Source organism: Heterodontus francisci, chromosome 8 (assembly GCF_036365525.1).
Source record: "Heterodontus francisci isolate sHetFra1 chromosome 8, sHetFra1.hap1, whole genome shotgun sequence".
Classification (NCBI taxonomy): Eukaryota; Metazoa; Chordata; class Chondrichthyes; order Heterodontiformes; family Heterodontidae; genus Heterodontus; species Heterodontus francisci.
In genome coordinates this window covers 88,267,341-88,279,703 of record NC_090378.1, presented here as the reverse complement: position 1 = coordinate 88,279,703, position 12,363 = coordinate 88,267,341, and the positions used below count along the sequence as shown (strand labels likewise).

The 12,363-nt window shown below is 43.6% G+C and overlaps 1 protein-coding gene across 2 annotated transcripts in view; it reads left to right on the top strand.

The window, feature by feature from the left end:
- nek7 (NIMA-related kinase 7) overlaps positions 1-12,363 on the top strand; it is a 342,924-nt gene that overhangs the window by 174,557 nt on the left and 156,004 nt on the right. The window lies entirely within an intron of this gene.

Below are 12,363 nucleotides of genomic sequence, written 5' to 3'. Positions count from 1 at the left end.
ATCTGTGGGATGTTTATAGCGTCCTCCACCGTGAAGACTGATGCAAAATATTGGTTTAAATTATCTGCCATTTCCCTGTTCCCCATTATCAATTCTCCAGTTGCATCCTCTAAGGGTCCCACGCTCACTTTAGCTACTCTCTTTTTATATACCCATAGAAGCTCTTGCTGTTTGTTTTTATGTTTCTTGCCAATTTAATGTCTGTCAATTTTATCCCTCTTTATTAGCTTTTTAGTCATCCGCTGCTGGTTCCTAAAAAAAAAAGCTTTCAATCCTCTGGTCTACCGCTATTTTTCGCCGCTTTTTATGCCTTAGTTTTTGATTGGATACGTCCTTGACTGCCTTTGTTAACCACAGATGGTTGATCCTTCTCATTGAGTCCTTCTTTTTGACTGGAAAGTCAACTCGTTCAAGTGTGATTCCGTTCGCAGTCAGGTGGAGGCATGGAAAAGGTCTTATAAGGTCTCTTATATTTAAGTTTGAAAGTCGTCGTTTTTGTTGGGGCTGGAGGTAGATGATGTCTTGCATTACCTTGCTGGCAACTGTGGTGTGTAGTAGTTGGGGGTGCATCACTGCAGCAATTCTTAGACATTGACACAGTCTTTGCCCATCCTGGATAATAGTTGCAGAATAAGGCGACACTCATTTAAAACTGAGATGCAAAGGAATTTCTTCTCTGAGGGTAGTGAATGTCTGGAATTCTCTATCCCAGAGAGTTGTGGAGGCTCGATCATTGAAAGTATTTAAAGAGGAGGTAGATAGATTTTTGAAATATTGGGAGTTGAGGGCCTTATGGAGCTGGCACGAAAGAGGAGTTGAGGTCTGGGGCAGATCAACCATGATCTTATTAAACGGGGGGGGGGGCAGACCTGAGGGGCCGAATGGCCTACTCCTGCTCCTATTTCTTATGTTCTTGTGTTCTTAACTCAACTCACCTGAACTTGTGGTGCTCTGGCACACTTTTCATTGCTCCTGCCTCAGTCAGTTTTTTATGCACTTTCTGTTCAGGTTATTCAAATTTATTTATTGGTGTGACAAAATTAATAATTTCTGGCAATGATAGATCCATTGGTTTCTTTATTTCTGTCAGTGTTAAGTGAATTTCACTGTTTGTAAAATGGTTGAGCTTGTTTCAAAAGGCCAGTGTCAAGTATTCAAGGGAGATGCAAAGCCATTCAATTTAGATGCAATCAATTGTGTGGGTTGTTTGTATGTGGTGTTTGGCAGCTACTTTTGAGATTGAGAGAGATTTTTTTAAAATTTCCTTTATCCCACTGAAATCTTGAAAAATATTTTTGCAACTTAAAAAAAAAAGAGAGGCCAGAGAGAAACTGATTAGCAAACGACTGTATAAGGTTTAATATTTGGGGATCTTGCGTATGGTTGAGTTAAATTGGCATTCAGTAAAGTTGCGAGTCGGAGAGATATTTAATCCTGCAATTGCTGCAGATTTGCAGTGTAATACTGCTTCTGTTCATTTATTCTCATTTAAATCTGACCGCTTCCAGTCTCAGCTACAGTGTAGAGAAGTGTTCATCTCATTGCCTTCCAAAGTCTCAAAAAGAAACTTTTTTTTATTTGTTCATGGGATGTGGGCAGCACTGGCAAGGCCAGCATTTGTTACCTATCCCTGATTGTCCTTGAGAAGGTGGTGGTGAGCTGCCCTCTTGACCTGCTGCAGTCCATCTGGTGCAGGTACATCCACAGTGCTGTTAGGGAGTTCCAGGATTTTGATCCAGTGATAGGGAAGGAACGGTGATATATTTCCAAGTCAGGATGGTATGTGGCTTGGAGGGGAACTTGCAGGTGGTGGTATTTCCATGTGTCTGCTGGCCTGGTCCTTTGAGGTTCTGGGTCTGGAAGGTGCTGTTGAGGGAGGTGTCGTGGGTTACTGCTGTGCATCTTGCATATGGTACACAGTGCTGCCACTGTGCGTTGGTGGTGTAGGGAGTGAATGTTTAAGATGGCGGATGGAGTGCCGATCAAGTGGCTGCTTTGTCCTGGATGGTGTCGAGCTTCCTGAGTGTTGCAGCTGCACTCATCCAGGCAAGTGGTGAGTATTCCATCACACTCCTGACTTGTGCCTTGTAGATGGTGGAAAGGTTTTGCAGAGTCAGGAGGTGGGTTACTCGCTGTCGAATTCCGAGCCTTTGACTGTTGTAGTCACAGTATTTATGTGGCTGCTCCACTTCGGTTTCTGGTCAATGGTAACCCCCAGGATGTTGATAGTGGGGGATTCAGCGATGTTGGCAGCGGCCATGGCTGTTGCCGCCATCACCACCACGACCTGATATGGGATAGGGCAGAGCAGGGTCCGGAATGATTGTAAAGTGAACCCCTAGAAAACATCCAGAACAAAAGCCCAAACTACATAAAAAGGCACTTCATAGTGCAGTTGCAGAATAAATGTTGGAGATGTCCAAAGTTGACTTCTGCTTTGAGCTTAGCCACAAAATTTTGATCTATTTTGACTATACAAATAGAGGTAGCTGGGGTTCTTCTCCTTTGTGCAAAGGAGATTCAGGTTTAGATAAGGTCGACAAAGAAAAGCTGAAGGTACAAGGGGACACAGACTTAAACTTTAGGGCAAGAGGTGCAGGGGGGACGTGAGGAAGAACATTATTACACAGCAAGTGGTAATGACCTGGAACTTGTTGCCTATGAGGGTGGTGGAAGTGGAGACGATGAATGCTTTCAAAAGGAAATTGGATGGGCACTTGAATGAACTAAACACGCCGGGCTATGGGGATCAAGCAGGGGAATGAAACTGACTGGATTGCTGTACAGAGAGTTGGCATGGACTGGATGAGCCAAATGGCCTCCCCTGTCCGTAATGACTCTTAAGTGGAGTTGAAGGATTTTCCCCAGTCTTCCTATCACAATTAACTTTGTCTTCGAGACCAGAGGTATTTGTCATGCCTGCAGTGTAACAACTTCCCTGTCTGCACTTGCTTTGAACATTGGATTTTGCAGATGCTGGCTGTAAAATGATTTTGGCTTTTTTTTCTTGGGCCAAATGAAAAACCTGTATTTTTCTCACTACCATCTAATCTATCTTATACTAAAAGTTTTAGATCTAATGTGTGCTTCTTGTTAGAAAACTTAAATTCTGTAATGTCATAATTCTGCTGTTACTTTGTTGATTGGCTCAAAGTAAAATAGCAGCAAATCAGAATAGTAGGGGGAATGAATTGAGCGATTTAATTGAGTTGTATAAAATTATGAGGAGCCTCGAGAGAATGGAGAGGAAAGACTTATTTCCCTTCACGGAGAGGTTAATAAGCAAGGGGCATAGATTTAAACTAATTGGCCAAAGGATGAGAGGGGAGTTGAGAAATCTTTTCATCCAGAAGGTGGCGGGAGTCCAGAACTCCCTGCCTGAAAGGGTAGTAGAAGCTAAAACCATCATTGCATTTAAAAAAAACTTAGATATGCACTTGAAGTGCTGTTAACCAACAGCTCTTTGGACTAAAATCTGGGAAGTGAGATTAGGCTGGATGGCTTTTATTCAGCTGGCACAGACATGATGGGTCAAATGGCCTCCTTCTGAGCCGTAGATTTTCTTCTATGAATGTTCGAACCAAAAATAGAAAAGCAGTCATACAAGGAGTCAAGAGGACCTACCAATGATATACATGGCACACTTTGAAAGAAGCACCATTTATAGTCATCATCTAGTCTTGGTGTATATTGGAATCCAGTGCCATTGCTCTGTTCTAAGTACTCAGGCAAGATAATCAAATGTCTCCACCCTTCCCTTAAATCTTTTTTAAGGCTAAATGGTGAGCCTCTTTCCTCTAATGTTTGGACCTATTTAATCATGGTGAGGTGCTTGAGTCCACTGACCCATTTGAAAGGGTAGTTACCTTTCCAGGTTTTGAAAGAACCCTTCATGAAAAATTAATCCATAGTGACTCATGCAAGTCTCTTAAATAGTCTTGATAACTCATGAGATGGGGAGTGATGAAAGCAGAGGGCTGTCTTGCTTCAAACCATAAAAAGCTTAAAATAAAAACAAGAAATGCTGGAAATACTCAGCAGGTCTGGCAGCATCTGTGGAGAGAGAAGCAGAGTTAACGTTTCAGGTCAGGTCAGTGTCCCTTCTTCAGAACTGGGGTCATAAAAAGAACATAAAAAACTTAGATTTTTTTAAAAGGAAGCTTCCATCTGAAAAGAAAAAGCTTGAGTCTTTGTGTGGGGTAAGTGTGACATGTACATGAAAAAAAAACTAGCTACTAATTTCATATCAGGTTAAGCTCTTTGCCATATATCTGGAGTTGCTCAAATTATAATGCAAGCATGTTTGGGCATGATGGCTGTATGCAGACGTTTTCTCATTTATTGCAATAGCTATTAAGGGGGTGTCGTACCTGACAAAAATTCCAGTGGACTTCGTTTCAAGCCTGGCCTATCACCAGCTTAAATTTATACAGCATCTTTAATGTAGTAAAATGTTCCAACGTGCTTCACAGGAGCATTATAAAATACAAGGTACCACCAAACCACATAAGGGGATATTAGGTCAGATGGCCAAAAGCCTGGTCCAAGAGGTAGGTTTTAAGGAGCCTCTTAAAGGAGGAAAACAGAATAGAGAGGCATAGTGAGGGAATTCCAGAGCAGCTGAGAGCACGGCCACAATGAAAGCAATTAAAATCAGGAGTTCTCAAGATGCCAGAATTACGAGAGTGCAGATATCCCGGACGGTTGTGGGGCTGGAGGAAATTACACAGATAGGGAGGGGCAAGGCCATGGAGGGATTTGAAGACAAGGATGAGAATTTTAAAATCAAGACATTGCTTGACTGGGAGCCAATGTAGGTCAGGGAGCACAGGGCTGATAGGTTAACAGGACTTGGTGCACGATAAGACACGAGCAGCAGAATTTTGGATGACCTCAAGTTTACAAAGGGTGTAATGCGTGAGACCAGCCAGGAGTGCATTGCAATAGTGCCTTCCTCCTGAAGTCCCCAGCATCACAGATGCCAGTCTTCAGCCAATTCGATTCACTCCATGTGATAGCAAGAAATGACTGAAGGCACTGGATACTGCAAAGGCTATGGGCCCTGACAACATTCCGGCAATAGTACTGAAGATCTGTGCCCCAGAACTTGTCACGCCCCTAGCCAGTACAGCCACAACACTGGCATCGACCCGGCAATGCAGAAAATTGCCCAGGTATGTCCTGTATACAAAAAGCAGGACAAATCCAAGCCGGCCAATTACCGCCCCATCAGTCGACTCTCGATCAACAGTAAAATGATGGAAGGTGTCGTTGACAGTGCTATCAAGCGGCACTTGCTTAGCAATAACCTGCTCAGTGACGCTCAGTTTGGGTTCCACCAGGGCCACTCAGCTCCTGACCTTATTACAGCCTTGGTTCAAACATGGCCAAAACAGCTGAATTCAAGAGGTGAGATGAAAGTGACTGCCCTTGACATCAAGGGAGCATTTGACCAAGTATGGCATCAAGGAGCCCTCGCAAAACTGAGGTCAATGGGGATCAGGGGGAAAACTCTCCACTTGTTGGAGTCATACCTAGCGCAAAGGAATATGATTGTGATTGTTGGAGGTCAATCATCTGAGCTCCAGAACACTGCAGGAGTTCCTCAGGGTAGTGTCCTAGGCTCAACCATCTTCAGCTGCTTCATCAGTGACCTTCCCTCCATCATAAGGGCAGAAGTGGAGATGTTCCCTGATTGTGCAATGTTCAGTACCATTAGCAACTCCTCAGATACTGAAGCAGACCATGTAGGAATGCAGCAAGACCTGGACAATATCCAGGCTTGGGCTGATAAGTGGCAAGTAACATTCACACCACACAAGTGCCAGGCATGAAAATCTCAAACAAGAGAGAATCTAACCATCACCCCTTGACATTCAATGGCATTACAATCGCTGAATCCCCCACTATCAACATCCTGGGGATTACCATTGACCAGAAACTGAACTGGAGTGGCCATATAAATACCATGGCTACAAAAGCAGGTCAGAGGTTAGGAATCCTGCGGTGAGTAACTCATCTCCTGACTCCCCAAAGCCTGTCCACCATCTACAAGGCACAAGTCAGGAGTATGATGGAATACTCTCCACTTGCAGCTCCGACAATACTCAAGAAGCTTGATACCATCTAGGACAAAGCAGCCCGCTTGATTGGCACTCCCTTCGCCACCGGCGCACAGCGGCAGCAGGGTGTACCATCTACAAGATGCACTGCAGCAACACACCAGGGCTCGGTCGACAGCACCTTCCAAACATGCGATCTCGACCACCTGGAAAGACGAGGGCAGCAGATACATGGGAATACCACCACCTTTAAGTTCCCCATTAAGCCACACACCATCCTGACTTGGAACTATATCGCTGTTCCTTCACAGTCGCTGGGTCAAAATCCTGAAACTCCCTAGCAGCACTGCGGGTGTACCTACATCCCAAGGACTGCAGGGGCTCAAGAAGGCAGCTCACCACCACCTTCTCAAGGCCAATTAGGGATGGGCAATAAATGCTGTCCTAGCCAGTGATGCCGATATCCCATAAACGAATAAAAAAAAAATGTTAAGGTTGGAGGTAACAAAGACATGAATGAGGGTTTTAGCAGCAGATGACCTGAGACAGTGACGAAGTCAGGCGATGTTATTGAGGTGGAACTAGGTGATGTTAGTGATGGCACAAATTTTGTGGTTGGAAGCTTATCTCGGTCAAATATGATATCAAGATTGTGAACAGACTGGTTTAGACTCAGACTGTTGCCAGGGAGAAGGATGGAATCAGCACTAGGGAACAGAGTTTGGAGCAGGTACTGAAACCAATGGCTTCAGTCTTCCAAATATTTAATTGGAGGAAATTTCTGCTCATCTAGTATGAGATGTTGGATTAACAGTCTGATAATTTAGCAATAGTAGAGGAAATGAGAGGTGGTTGTGAAGTAGAACTGGGTATCATCAGAGTATATGTGAAAATTAACTTTCATCTTCATCTGCTCCTTGGTGATGTGGATAGACCTTTGCGGAGCACCAGAGGTAACGGTGTGGGAGTGGGAAGAGAAGCCATTGCAACTGATACTCTGGCATTGATTAGAATGGAACCAGGTGATTGCAGTCCCACCCAGCTGGATCACAGTGGAGAGCTGTTGGAGCAGGATGGTGTGGTCAACCACGTCAAAGGCTGCAGACAGGCCAAGAAAGGTGAGGAGAGATAGTTTACCTATGCCACAGTCACGTAGGATGTTGTATTGTGACTTTGATGAGAGCTGTTTCAGTACTGTGGGAGGGGCGGAAACTTGATTAGAGGGGATTCAGACATGGAGGTCTGGGAAAGATGGGCATGGATTTGGGAGGTGACCACATGTTCAAGGACTTTGGAGAGGAAAGGGAGGTTGGACAGTAGTTTGCAAGGATGGTGGGGTCAAGGGTGTTTTTTGAGAAGGGTGATAATGGCAGATTTAAAAAGTGGATGATGGCAGAGAGGAGAGCGCCACCTGAAGAGGGAGAACCATTAACGCTATCGGTCAACGTGGGGACCAGGAGATGAAGTTGGGTGGTCAGTTTAGTGGGAATAGGGTTGAGGGAGCAGGAGGTGGGTCTCATGGACAAAATGAGATAGGAGAGAAACTAGAGAAAGATGTGTGTTTAGGGCAGTGGGGAACTTGAGGAATTTGGCTTGGTGGACTAGTGGAATGGAGGGATGTGGCAGAGTCAGCTGATCAGATGTCTCGATCTTTGTGATGAAGTTTGAGAGTTCCTCGCACTAATAATTGGAGGTGAGGATTGGAGACGGGACAGAAATTTAAGACAACAGTTTGCAACAGAGAAAAGAAGCCGGTGGCTATCTCTGCATTCCAGGATGATCATGGGACAATGAGCAGTTTAACATTCAAGGGCAGGACCCGATAGTGCTTTATGTGATCCAGCCAGGTCTGGTGGATGGCTAAACCAGTAGTCCACCAGATCCTTTCAAGTCTACTGACCATTCTGCAGTATTCCTTATGGCTTCTGTGTGATGATAAGTTATTTAAATATATTCAGTTGATAGTTCTATTCTGATGGCTGCCATCTGACCATGTGATTCCTCACCATTCAGAAAGAACAAGAATATATAGTGCACAGCTCATGCAACCTCTGGTACAATATATTTCATCAAAAGGATAATTGCTAAACTTGTGGAAAGCTACTGTCCTTCACCATATAAGACTTGGAACTGCACTCATCTGTGAACATGAGTAATTAAAGTTGGAAGAGAGTCTAAATTATAAAGACTGAGATGAGGAGGAATTTCTTTACTCAGAGGGTAGTGATTCTTTGGAATTCTCTACCCCAGAGGATGGATGATCGGCCATGATCTGTTTGAATGGTAGAGCAGGCTCGATGGGCTGAATGGACTACTTCTCCTATTTTCTATGTTCCTATCTTCCTATGACATTTTAACTTAAGCATGGTGTGAGTACAGTGGGAAAAAAACCTTTGCAGTCAAATTCCGAGATGTTTGTTTATGTATATAAATTGGAGGCTCAATTCTCAAAGAATAAAATTGATTTTTATATGCAGCAGTCAGTTAAAAGCTATAGAATTAATGATCAAACATTTCTGAGAGCTCTTTGTTACTGTGGCATTACGTTACAAGTGCACAAGATCCTCTGCAATATGAATGTGGGATTTCAATCATTAGTAACTGAGAAACATAAATAATTAGGATCACAGGATACACTTAAAAAGACCTGTTCAAAATCATTACTCTCTGGAAGCTCTTAATGTATCTGGGAAAAAAGTCAATAATTAAATTATCCTGTATCCTGTCTATTAGTTAATAACCATTTTTTTTCTTAAAAGCATATTTGAAACAAGTATTACCCAACAACACTTGAATTCATTACTGTATCTGCAAGGTACATTTCAATAGTACATCATAAGTTACTTAGCTAATTGTTGGAACATTGGAAAGGTTATTTGCAAAGTAATCCATAAAAGTTAATTTTAAAGAGACAGCTATAATTTCCAACAAAGTTACTGATTCATGGGCTCAATCTTAATTCCCAAAAACAGGTGAGTTGGGGTTGGAGTCAGAGGGTAAAATTTAAAAAAAATCTGAAAGTGGAACCCAACCCGTCTTAAATGTGCCCATTTTCAGTTTAAAGGGAGGCAGCGTGAGGGGCGGGCAACCAATTCAGTCACAGGAGATGGGTTGGCCCTGTAAATATTTTCATGAGGCTACCCCTGCCTTCATTTAACACTCGTTTCCTTTTTAATTCAAGTTGGCTGGGTTTCCTAAGCCGACAGTGAAAAGCAAGGAGCTCTGAGCCCATAAGCTAAGTGCTTTTATAGCACTGCTTATGGGCCAGGAGGAGTAGAAGTGTTTCCTCCAGGTCCAAGAAGCTATTCCGTAAACCAAACCCCATGATCTGTTTGCTTCCCAGCTCCCCCAAACCCCCAGGTCTGGGCCGCCATTGGACCCCTCCCCAAACACCATCTGACTCCCCCACCCCAAAAACTGGACCTACCTGTTTTCCTTGGCTGCGGCCTTGTGTTGCAGGTTTCTGCCTCTAACCAGGCAAATTATTAACCAGGTTTGGAAATTGGCTGAGCGACAGGAGACAGAGAGGAGGAATAATGGGTAGGTAGTCCAATTGACAGTATGCGACTAGTGCTGTCCTGCAATGATCGATACTGGGGTCTCAACTGTACATTGCATTTATTATAAGATATTGAAAAAAAGCCACATATCCACATTTGACGATGACGCAAAGGTAAGTAACATTGTAAGTCGTGTAGCTGGAAGCATAAAATTACAGAGATTTTGGTAGATTGAGTGAATGGGCAAAACTGTGGCAAGTGGATTTCACTGTAGCCAAATGTGACGACATCCACTTTGGACCTGAAAGGATAGAATAGGGTACTTTATAAATAGTGGAAAGCTAGGAACAGTAGATGCCCAATGAGACTTGGGGGTCCAGGTACATAGATAAGAACAACAGCAGCAATAACAACATGTATTTATATAGCACCTTTAATGTGATAAAATGTACCAAGTCACTTCACAAGAGTGTTATAAAACAATATTATGAGCCACATAAGATGGCCAAAAGCTTGGCCAAAGATGTAGATTTTAAGGAGCATCTTGAAGGAGGAAAGAGACAGAGAGTTTTAGTGAGGGAATTCCAGAGCTTCGGGCCCAATAGTTGAAGGCACAGCCACCAATGGTGAAGCAGTTAAAATCGGGAATGCTCAAGAGTTCAGAATTAGCTGAGCGCGGATATCGCGGAAGGTTGAGAGGCAGGGGGAGATTACACAGATAGGGAGGGGTGCCATGGAGGGATTTGAAAACATGGATGAGAATTTTAAAATTGAGGTGTTGCTTGACTGGGAGCCAGTGTAGGTCAGCAAGCACAGGGATGGGTGAACTTGACTTGGTGCTAATAAGGACATATTTTGGATGACCTCAAGTTTATGGAGGATAGAATGTGAGACCAGCAAGGAGTCATTTGGAATGGTCAAGTCTGGAGGTAACAAAGGCATCGATGAGGGTTTCAGCAGCAGATGAGCTGAGTTGGGCAGTTCTACGGAGGTCGAAATAGAAGGCCTTCGTGATGGCGTGGATATGTGGTCAGAACCTCATCTTGGTATCCGATATGGTACCAGGGTTGCCAACCGTCAGACAGTTGCCAGGGAGAGGGATGGAGTCATTGGCTCAGGAACAGAGTTTGTCGCAGGGATTGAAGGCAATGGCTTCGGTCTTCCCAATGTTTAATTGGAGGAAATTTCTGCTCATCCAGTACTGGCTCTTGGACAAGTAGTCTGATAATTTAGCAACAGTGGAGGAGTCGAGAGAAGCGGTGGCGAGGTAGAACTGGGAGTCATCAACGTACATGTGAAAACTAATGCTGTGTTTTCTAATGTGGCTGAGGGGCAACAGGTGAATAATAGGAGGGGGCAGAGGACAGATCCTTGGGGAACACCAGAGGAAATGGTGTGGATAGGGAAGAGAAGCCATTGCAGGTGATATTCTCGCCATGATTTAATAGGTAAGAATGGAACTAGACCTTAAAATATGAATAGGTACAGAAAATAACCAAGAAGGCTAATGGAATTCGGGCCTTTATATTAAGAAGACTCGAATACAAGTGGGTAGAAGTTATGTTTTAGATATACAAAGCTCTGGTTCGAGTATACTTGGAGTACTGCAAGTTGTTCGGGGCACCATGCCGTAGGAAGGATATACTGGCCTTGGAGGGAATGCAGCAAAGATTTACCAGAATGATAACTGGGCTCCAAGGGTTAAGTTACAAGGTGAGATTACACCAACTAGAGTTGGATTCCTTGGAATTTAGAAGGTTAAGGAGTGATTTGATTGATTTCAAGATATTATGGAGTACAGATAGAGGGCGGTACAGTGGCTCAGTGGTTAGCACAGCAGCCTCCAGCCACCTGGGTTCGATTCTGGGTACTGCCTGTGCGGAGTTTGCAAGTTCTCCCTGTGACCGCGTGGGTTTCCGCCGGGTGCTCCGGTTTCCTCCCACAGCCAAAGACTTGCAGGTTGATGGGTAAATTGGCCATTGTAAATTGCCCCTAGTGTAGGTAGGTGGTAGGGGAATTGAGGGGATGTGGTATAAATATGGGATTAATGTAGGATTAGTATAAATGGGTGGTTGATGGTTGGCACAGACGCAGTGGGCCGAAGGGCCTGTTTCAGTGCTGTATCTCTAAATAAATAAATAAATAGGGAGAAACTACTGCATACTGGGGAATCTAGGACATGCAAGTATCGTCTAAAAATTAGAGGTAGACTTAAACAGAAAAGGTGCTAGATGCTCATTCAATTGTTGCAGATATTTGCTATCCAAGGTATTCAGGAAAATGGAGCATATATTTATGGGACCTTACTATGCACAAATTGGCTGCCATGCTTCCTACATTACAACAGTGAGAACACTTCAAAAGTACGTAATTGACTGTAAAGCACTTTAGGATGTCCTGGGGTCATGAAAAGCAGTATATAAATGTAAGTTCTTTATTTTGATCAATACAGTCACTGTTGTATAGGCAACACACAGTTCCCAATTCTTGCACAGCAAGGCCCCATGAATGGCAAACAAATTCATGATCAGATGCTTTTTTCTTGGTGGTGTTGGAGGGAATGTTGGCTAAAGCTACAGAAAAATTCCCCTTACTTTAAATTGGATCATGCCGTGGGATCTTTTGCATTCACCTGACCAAGAAGACAAGACCTTGGTTTACCATCTCACCTGAAAGGTTGCACCTCCAACAATGTGGCATTCCTTCAGTACTGTATGGAAATAGCAACTGAGATTATATGTTTAATTCTGTAGTGTGGCTTCTGATTCATCGTGCTATCAAGTGTGCCAAGCTGATAGTTG